Source organism: Myodes glareolus, chromosome 11 (assembly GCF_982192425.1).
Source record: "Myodes glareolus chromosome 11, mMyoGla1.1, whole genome shotgun sequence".
Classification (NCBI taxonomy): Eukaryota; Metazoa; Chordata; class Mammalia; order Rodentia; family Cricetidae; genus Myodes; species Myodes glareolus.
This window is the reverse complement of record NC_142036.1, coordinates 11,123,503-11,134,087: the sequence shown is the minus strand read 5'-3', so window position 1 is coordinate 11,134,087 and position 10,585 is coordinate 11,123,503. Positions and strand designations below refer to the sequence as shown.

The following is a 10,585-nucleotide window of genomic DNA, read 5'->3' as shown; positions in this document are numbered from 1 at the left end:
ATTCTACAAGAACGTCAGAAAAGAGCTAATACTTATACTCCTTAATGTGTTTCACAAAATGGGAACAGAAGAGTCGTTACCAAACTCCTATTATGAAGTGACGGTTACCCTGATACCAAAACCACACAGAGACTCAATTAAAAAAGAGAATTACAGACCAATCTCACTCATGAATATTGACACAAAAAATCTCAATAAAATACTGGCAAACTGAATCCAAGAACACATCCAAAAAATTTTCCATTATGGTCAAGTAGATTTCATCAAAGAGATGCAGGGCTAGTTCAACATATGAAAATCTATCAATCTAATCCATCATTTAAATAAACTTAAAGAAAAAACATGATCATTTCATTACATACTGAAAAATCATTTGAAAAAATTCAACACCCCTTTATGATAAAGGTCTTGGAGAGATTAAAAATTCAAGGTAAACACAAAAATATAATAAAATCAATATACATCAAGCCGACAGCTAACATCAAATTAAATGGAGAGAAATTTAAAGCCATTCCACTAAAATCAGGAACACGATAAGGCTGTCCACTCTCTCCATACCTCTTCAATATAGTGCTTGAAGTTCTAGCAATAGCAATAAGATAACATAAGAAAATTAATGGAATTCGAACTAGAAAGGAAGTAGTCAAATGTTTGTTATTTACAGATGATAAAATAGTGTAAATAAGCGACCCCAAAAACTCTACCAAAAAACTCCTGTAGCTGGTAAACACCTTCAGTAATGTGGCAGGATACAAATCAACTCCAAAAACCAGTAGCACTCCTATACACAAAGAATAAAGAAGCAGAGAGGAAAATCAGAAAAAGATCAACTATCATGATAGCCACAAATAACATAAAGTATATTGGGGTAACTCTAAGAGAGTGAAAGATCTTTTTTTGACAAGAACTTTAAGTCTTTGAATAACGAAATTGAAGAGAATACCAGAAAATGGAAAGATCTCCCATACTCTTAGATGGGTAGGATCAACATAGTAAAAATTGTAATTCTACCAAAAGCATTCTATAGATTCAAGGCAATTCCCAACAAAATCCCAATAAAATTCTTCACAGACTTTAAAAGAACAATAATCAACTTTATATGGAAAAAACAACCAACCAGGTTAGCCAAAACAATCCTATACAATAAAAGTACTTCCTGAGGTATTACCATGCCTGACTTCAAACTCTACTACTTAGCTACAGTAAGGAAAACAGCTTGGTATTGGCAGAAAAACAGAGGCATTGACCAATGAAATCGAATCGAAGACCTGGATACTAATTTACAAACTATGAACACCTGATTTTAGACAAAGGAGCTAAAATTATACAATAGAAGAAAGAAAGCTTCTTCAACAAATGGTGCTTGCATAACTGGATGTCAACTTGTAGAAGAAAGAAATTAGATCTATATCTATTGCCATGCACAAAACTTAAGTCCAAATGAATTTAAGACCTTAATATAAATCTGACCACACTGAAGCTGATAGAAGAGAAAGTGGGACATAGTCTGCAACACATGAGCACAGAAGACCACTTCCGTAGCACAGTCAATAAGAGAAACAATGAATAAATGAGACCTCCTGGAACTGAGAAGCTTCTGTAAAGCAAAGATACTGTCAGTAATACAAAAAGGCAATCTATGAATGGGAGATCTTCACCAACTCCCTATCAGAGAAAGACCTGATCTCCAAGATATATAAAGAACTCAAAAAACTAGACATTAAAATTATGAATAACCCAATTAAAAATGGGGTACTGAACTGAACAGAGACTTATCAACTGAAGAAGTTCAAGTGGCCAAAAGATGCCTAAGGTCATGTTTAACTTCCTTAACAATCAGGGAAATGCAATCAAAACAACTTTGAGATACAATCTTACACCTGTCATAATGGCTAAAATCAAAAACACCAGTGATAACCTATGCTGGAGACAATGTGGAATAAGGGGAACACTCATCTATTGCTGGTGGGAATGCAAACATATATAACAACTTTGGACATCAGTGTGGCAGTTTCTCAGGAATTCTACTCTTGGGAATATACCCAAGAGACGCACAATCATACTACAAAAACATTTATTCAACTATGTCATTGCATCACTATTTATAATAGCCAGTACCTGAAAATAACCTAGGTGCCCCTCAATGGAAGAATGGATAAAGAAAGTGTAGCACATCTATACACTAGAGTTCTACTCATCGGTAAAAAAACAGTGACATCTTGAATTTTGCATGCAAATGGATGGAAATAGAAAACACTATCCTTAGTGAGATAACCCAGACCCCAAAATGAATATGGTATGTACTCACTCATTAGTGGATTCTAGCCATGATCAAAGAACTTTGAGACCCTAAAGAGCCTAAATAAGAAGGTGAACCCAAAGAAAAACATATATTTATCCTCCTGGATATTGGAAGTAGACAAGATAGCCAGACAAAAGTTGGGTACACGGGGGTGAGGGTGGGGTGGGGAGAGTGAAGAGACTGGGGAGAGCTTTGTGGAATGGGATTGTTGAGATGGAGGAAGGGTGGATATTGGAGCAGGGAAGAAGATATCTTAATTAAGGGAGCCATTATAGGGTTGGCAAGTGACTTGGCTCTAGAGGGGTTCCCTGATGTCCAAGGAGATGTCCCCTCTTGGTCCTTGGGCAGCAGAGGAGAAGGTGCATGAACTGGCCTTCTCCCATAGCCACACTGATGAATGTCTTGCAGATCACCATCACCTGGCGATGGATAGAGATAGAGACAGAGACCCACATTGGAGCACTGGACTGAGCTTCCAAGGTCCAGATGAAAAGCAGATGGAAGGAGAACATGAGCAAGTAAGTCAGGACCACGAGGGATGGGTCCACCCACTGAGACGGTGTGACTGATGTAAAGGGAGCTCACCAAGGCCAGCTGGACTGTGGCTGAACGAGCATGTGAACAGACTGGACTTGCTGTATGTGGCTGACAATGAGGGCTGACTGAGAAGCCAATGATAATAGCACTGGGTTTTGATTCTACTGAATGTACTGACTTTTTTGGGAGCCAAGTTTGTTTTGATGCTCACCTTCCAAGACATGGATGGAGGGGGGAGGTCCTTGGACTGCTACCGAGCAAGGTACCCTGACTTCTTTTAGTACTGGAAAGGAAGCAGCAAGGGGGAGAGGGAGAGAAATGGAAAGAGGGGAGGAGGTGGGAAATGTTAATAAATAAATAAAAATAAACAAGAAAAAAGGGAATCACATTACTTGACTGTGTTCAATTTGTCTGTTTACCTTTGATTGTCTGATGCTAGAGCTATGTATCCCACTATGTCTGGGAACTTTGATATTGTTTCCTTAGAATTATGTTTCTCCACATTTGATATTCTGTTATCCTTTTTGAATAAAAGTAATTTGACTGTTTTCTCTTTAAAAAATATGGTGCAAACTGATAGACGAATGAATCACATATCAACATGTACACAAATCCATAGATGGGAGAGAGGGAAGGAGAGGGGAAGAAAACAGTTTAATAAATAAGTCAAAATCACATCACACTAGAAAATAGAAATTTGAATAAACATTTAGACACTTCCAGAATTACTACACACTACACCTGTAGAGAGAATCCCTGAATGTGATGGGGAGAGGGAGCCCAGTCACAGAGGAGTTCAGTCTTTTATGCCTCTCTGAACAGGCTCTGCTGTGAACCAGAGCTCTTTGTGCTTTTAGTGCCCCCTGCTGGTTCTTAAGACACTGCAAGTTGGTTTGTGTCTGAGCTCACAATAGTATTCACTGTGTGCTTTGCAGAAAAATATATGGTTGTGTCTTCAGACCTCAGACTGCTCTTTTCAAGGTACAGAGAGTTCTTGGCATTGTCTCTGGAGAGGGTGAATTCACCCTTCATGGCATCAGCAGAGTAAATTGAACTACTATCACCATTAAAGCATGCTAACCACTGCATACCCTCCCTGTTGCCTGGAAAACCCACTTAATCCAGTAATCACGCAACATGAATCTAGAGTCTGCATAGGACAGTCTCAGGTACTTTCAACACTGTACTAAGTCTTCCCCAGACTCTACCAGTGACAGCTCACACTGGACACCTGATAGCCCAGAGAAATCTGGTCATAAAACTATCTTGGAGCCATTTTTCTTTCACTAGCACATATAGCACACAATGTCTCATATTTATGATTTACCTTTCAACATAATTTTAAGGAAATTCAACTGAGTGTAAAGTCCATGATGAGTTTTCTGCATTCAGTGGTGATCATACTGGACATACCTTCTTCCTGGTATGTGTCTTTCCCAGATCTGCCGGTTGATGTTTGCAGAACTCCTTGCCTGCGATGGAAACAGTTGCAAATTTTGTCACTTCTGAGACTGTCTTTAGGCAGCTGAAAACTTAATATAAGACATGTCTAGTTATTGTCCCTCTACCACTTTGTGGTAACTATGTAAACATATTTCTGTTTTCTATTGTGTTTGCCTCATGATGTTTTCTCATTGATTTATTTAAATTCTCTGACATTATCTACTTCCTTGCTTATTCCAGGCATCTCATGACTGCCTTTATATTGTGTTAGCCTAGTTTTCATTTCTCCAATCAATATAATTATCATAACCTGGACTTTTGATTAAGATTTAGGATGAACTTGTTCTTTGTTAAGATTTTAACAATTTTTTAAAATTTTCTTGTTTCTTTCCTACTCATCCCCTTTCTCTCAGCAACCTCACTTTTGCTTTCCATTATCTATGTGCCTCTAACATTGATCCTCTCTGTTTCTCACTTAAGAGGTCTTCCCTTCCTACGGTCTCCATTTTAGTTTCAAAATCTGCAAAACAAAAGCCATAAAACCAAACACACATAATCTACAATTTGAATATGGCGAAAACAAGCAGTGTGAGGTAGAAGCACCATTCATTGAGGCTGTCTTTATAGGAATTTACACCTAAGTCTTTCAGACAGAGGATCCAGCTGGAGAGATAATGTCACTGTGATATCAGGAAATGAGCATGGAAATGTAAAAAAAAAACATATACTTTAAATGAAAATGTTGCCCCATGTCCAAGCAACTCATTTATCTCATTTAGAAATTGCTAATGGCATGGCCTTTGTTTCTAATTTCCTGAAAGTCCTTATATACATATGTAGAGCGGATGCATGTTCCCATTGAAAGGTGTAGTGGTGTTTCATTTATAGTTTGTAGAGACTAGGTACTTTATTTTATCCAAAAACAAATTGATTGCATGCCAGGAACCTGAGAAGACCAGAATAGACCCCAAGACCTACAAATTACAATGTGATTTGACAGCATTTCCAGAAAGGGACATGAAAGTCAGGAACAACTTATGCAATATGTTATCCAAGAACCTTCTGCAGACTCCTGAAGCTCAGCTGCTATCTCTAGCCACATTAGTTCCATGGTATAAGTACAAGAGTATAACGAGGATCAATGATAAAACTGATGTTCATGTTTCAGGTGGGGATGATAGAGAGAGTGGAGGGAATCAAGGTTAATGGTTTATCAGTCTGTCCAGTTCTGCACGATCTGTTGACTCTTACCAATTCCTAAATTCTGCTCTAACTGGAGAATTAACTGAACCTCTGTTGTGAAACTAGGGACCATAGTCTCAATGGTCTCTTAGTCTCTTCAAGATTGATCCTGGTACCCACAGCATATCCAGGTCTGCCATGTATGATGCACTCTATCTTGTTCAGATGCGCTTGAGAGTTGTAGAAAAATAAATATTACAGTAGAAAACAAGACTTCATAAATATTCAGATGCATTAAAAAATTAATACAGACTAAGTTCTAGAAGATTACAATAGGAAAAATGTCTTTCATACACAGAGCAAGCCAAGAAACTGAGAGACTAATAATTCCTAGACTTGTTCACCTGCTTTGATTCAACACTCTGAAAAGACTTGTGATAGTACTGGGGAGTCTCTATTGGCCTTTAGTATTTCCTGCTGGTCCTGAATTTCTGTAGGAAGGTTTTATACAGTTTCACACTTGAGTTCCATCACAGTGTCTCTGGTAGAGTAACATATGGCTTTGTTCTCAGTTTGCAGTTTTTCAGATTTAAGAAATCTTGGCTTTTGGGGGTGTTCCTACAGATGGTGACCTTGGTCTTTAGAACTGAATTACAATCAGTGTTCTCATTATATCATATTATTTTTATTAACTCCAGAGCCTATCCTGGAGACTGTTGAACCCAGTGTTCATGACAGTTGGTTAATGAGAACACAGAGACAGTGCAGGTAGAAGTAAGGGTCTGGGTGTATTATGGCTGCACCAGGTCAGGTTCTGATACCTTCACATGGACCTTGGACAGTGCCCCTGGGGAAAGCGAAGATCACTATCATTCAAATATTACATGCATGATGTACCTGGTTCTCTCTACTGAAACTCTGAAACACTTACAGTTTGAAAAGGTCATGAGGTAGAGGATCAGCACCAGGACAGTCATGCTTTGCTGAAAGCTCTAGTAAGAACGAGATGGGTCTTCTCAGCCTGAGGGCTGCATTGCATTAGGGGTGGTTCCTGAGAAGATAAAAGGAAGCCAAGGAGGTTTTGCTTTTCACTTAAGGTGACAGAATTTTGTTTGTGCTTCTTAGTAGAAATGGAAGTAGATACTCAGGAACATTTTCCTGGTTCTGGCTGGGTTTCTAATCCCTGACAAACAAGAAATATTTTGAGTCACACTATGCAGACATATCAGGCAAAAGATGGGAATGTTTACAGTGAGTCCACACTCAATCAATGATGGTAGAACAAGGTATCACTCACTGGATGTATTTTAATGTCACCAAAAATTCATAACGTGTATTTCTGTTGGAATTTGGGCTCATAATGACCAGAAATCATACTTACAAAAACTTAAAATTTCTTATTTAGGTGTCAGTAAAGACATTATTCCTTTCCCTCATCCAGAATATAACTTGTGATAATGAACATTGAGTACATGAAATTCCATGTGTTCATCTAGGAAAAAAACACAACTGACTGACATGTATCCTGTCTTATTAGGCTCAGACTATTTACCTTCATAATTGGTGACACAATACATGCACACTTTTCATTGAACATCTTTATTTACAGCAGTCTGCTTTTCTCTTTGTATTTTTATATCTCACTTTCTCTGGCTTCAGCTTGTAGTACATAAGAACCCAGGTTTTATGAATATTGCATTGTCGAGGAATGAGAAAGTTTTCAGTTCATAAAACCCTATGAAAAGTAATAGCATCCAGCCAGGCTTCAGGGTTATGTGATCTGAAGTAATAAGGTGGCAGAGTGATGACAAGACATGGAAGGAGGGCATGCTTAAACAGTGGGAACTGTTTGTCTTCTGGAGAGGATAACCATAGAGGACAATGGACTGCAGGACTTTCTCCCATGCCTTGGTAATGTAAATCTCCAGGGAAGGGAAATGAGGAGCTCTAACCAACTTGTCTTGTCAGATCATGGAGAACATCCACCGTTTCTTGTGTATGGGTACTATACATTTTATGTCCCTCAGTTTTTTGTGCATAATCTGTTTTTGTGAGTGGCAGTGATGGAGTTAGATCTTAACAAAGGTGAGGCAGTATTCCTGGCAAATACTGATGGGGAACCAAGGCTATGAGTGCTGTGTTCTCCTTATTCGCTGGGATCTTAAGGAAGAATGGGAACCAAACTGTCTTCAGAGCTTGCCTAGGGTAATGGAGGCCCTGAGCCTGAAGGCAAACCTTGAATCCCAGTGTTGCTGCTCACCTAACCTCAGAGCATGTTTCTGTGGTGATCATGTTATAGTAACCTCTGTAATGTAAACTAATTATAGATGATGAGAAAGTACACCTATCTGAAGCAAGCACCCAGATACTCAGACATATATACACAGACAGATATACAACCACAGAGACAATCCTTCCCAAAAAACAAACTTACAAGGGCAGATGGATACATGTATATTAAGTTCATAGGATATTTGAAAATGTTATTTTCCCACCTTTGTCATTATTTCTACTTAAAAACAAATAGCCATGCTCATTAATAATGTACTGCAATTACATTGATTCATCCCACTTTCTCTATCTTTCTCTGCTCTCCTCTTTCTCTCACTCCTTTGAATCTTCTGTCCTCTCCTACTGACATGTCTCTTCTTTTCTCTTCTCCCTTCTTTACTGTCTTCCTATACCAACTATGCTTCTTTTTCTACTGATAAAAAAGTGAGATTGCAGAGTCACATCATCTTGTGTAATTCCCTGAGGAAGTCCCCAGTTTTTATAACATCTTAGTAGGACCACATTGCCATTTCCACAGCACAGGCCTCCCTTCTCCACCATTCCCATAATATGGTCTCATTCTTTCCTTTGGTAAATGGCACTCATACCATTAGTTACAGGCAACTCATTCTTTTGGGTTTAAGATCCATTTCTGTGGTTATTAAAAATGTCAGCTTTATGCATCCTCTTCTGTACATTTCCACGGGTCAAGGTGAATGATCTCAAACAGAGGATGGAGGGCAGAACACTGTGTGCTCATGAGGACATCACCTCTCCTCTGGGTTCCCAGAGCTATCTGTTAACCTTCTGACTCATAGGAAAGATTGAGAGAGGAAGAGGAAGAGTGATAGATACTGTGACACAGACAGAGATAGGGAGACAAAGAGAGATAAAAAGAAACAAGGAGAAACACTATAATAAATAAACACACACAACACAACTGGAAGCAGAAATTTAAATAATAATGTGGACATTCAGGGATTACTCCACACTATATCTCCAGACAAAATCCCTAAGTGTGATATGGAGAGGCAGTGCAGACAGAGAAATCCAGTCTTCCATACTTCTCTGAGAGGCAGCTTCTGTGACTAAGATCTCTAAGTGCTCTCAGCGCCCTCTGCTGGTCCGGTGTTGCCCACAGATGTGTTTTTGTCTGAGCTCACAGAAACATTCACTCACTATGTCTGTTGTACAATAATACGTGGCTGTGTCCTCAGATTTCAGACTGGTCATTTCCAGGTACAGTGTGTTCTTGGCATTGTCTCTGGAGATTGTGAACCGGCCCTTCACAGCATCAGTATACCAGGTGCTACCACCATCTTTATTAATCCATGCTACCCACTCCAGTCCCTTCCCTGGAGTCTGGCGGACCCAGGTCATGTAATAATTACTGAAGGTGAATCTAGAGGCTGCACAGGAGAGTTTCAGGGACTTTCCAGGCTGCACTAAGCCTCCGCCAGACTCCAGCAATTGTACATCACACTGGACACCTGTAAAAACAAAGAATTCTGGTTAGAAAACTGACACAGAAGACTTTTTTTTTCTCTTTCTCAAGTCCACACAACACACAGCGTCTCATCTTTATGAATTACCTTTTAAAATAACGACAAAGGAAGCCATAAAAAGCCATAAGTCCATGGTGAGTGTCCTGTGTTCAATGCTAAACCCTGTCTGGGAGGACTTGGAATTCCAGGGCTTGTCTCCTCTGCCAGAGCTGCAGGGTCAGGGCAGGACTGAATTTTATGGGCACACAGAAGCCTTATTTGCATATTTTTCTGCCATAACCGACTTTGTAGTTGGACCTGAGAAGAAGCAGATAAAAGACACCATGTACTCTGATGAGAGTTATAGAAAGTAAAGCAATAATGTAGCTCTGTGTACACATTTTCCTTGTTAGGGATTCGCCACAATTTATTTAGTTCTCTTTTCACCACGTGCATGGAAAATGTTCTTGTTGCTGTCTGTCTTCCTTTCAGTGATTGCTGTGGGGACAAATTTATATTTGCAGCACTTAATTGTTTCCATCTTGAAATTCTTCCTATGATCCAATTTTACTACACATTCTGCCTTTCCCTTTCCCATCTTGATACCAGGCAACACATGGATGTCTTCATGCTGTCTTAGGTCAGTTTTTATTTCTGCATATTTATATAGTCAGCACAATGGGGACATTTAATGCATTTTTGTAACAAACGCCAAACTTTCGCATCAATTTTGTATTTTTAGAAGACATTGTTTTTATTTTCCCAAATTGTCATGCTTTCTACCCATGCAGTCCCTTTCTCTCATTATACCCAACTTTTCCTTTCAAAACCTCTGTATTACCCTGTGTTTTTTCCCTCTTACCCTTCACTTAAGATGTCTTTTTCTGTCTTGACTTCCATTCTATTTCTACGGAAGCCAGAGCACCAGACACACAGAATCTCGAAAACTCAATCTGGATTCTCTCTATGAGGCAGAAACTGTCCTTCCCAATCTTCAATATGTTGTATGATATAAGATTTCCAGTATCATTCAAGTTCCTCCAAGGCTCAGACAATACTGATGAAGAGGATGTGGGAAGAATGTAAGGAGTGGAGGACAGGGAGGGGTGCTGGGAAATGCTGTCTTCTGGACATGTCATGGATATTACAACCATGGATCCGTAATGGCTGCTGTTTTCCATTGAACCCAAATAAGTACAAATCAGCCAAAACCATGGTATAGATAGCACTGATAATTCTTCAGCCCTATCTCTTACTGAAAGAAGATGGAAATTTATTTTCTGCACAAGAGATATAGTCACTCTTTTTTGAGGGTATAGTCCCTGGTGTATTTCCTATGTTGCAGTGTTTGGGTTCACACACATGC

The 10,585-nt window shown here is 39.2% G+C and overlaps 1 pseudogene; it reads right to left on the bottom strand.

The window, feature by feature from the left end:
* Positions 1–8,842: 8,842 nt before the first annotated feature.
* Positions 8,843–9,373, bottom strand: LOC148120388 (immunoglobulin heavy variable 3-23 pseudogene; annotated as a pseudogene).
* Between the last annotated feature and the right edge of the window lie 1,212 nt (positions 9,374–10,585).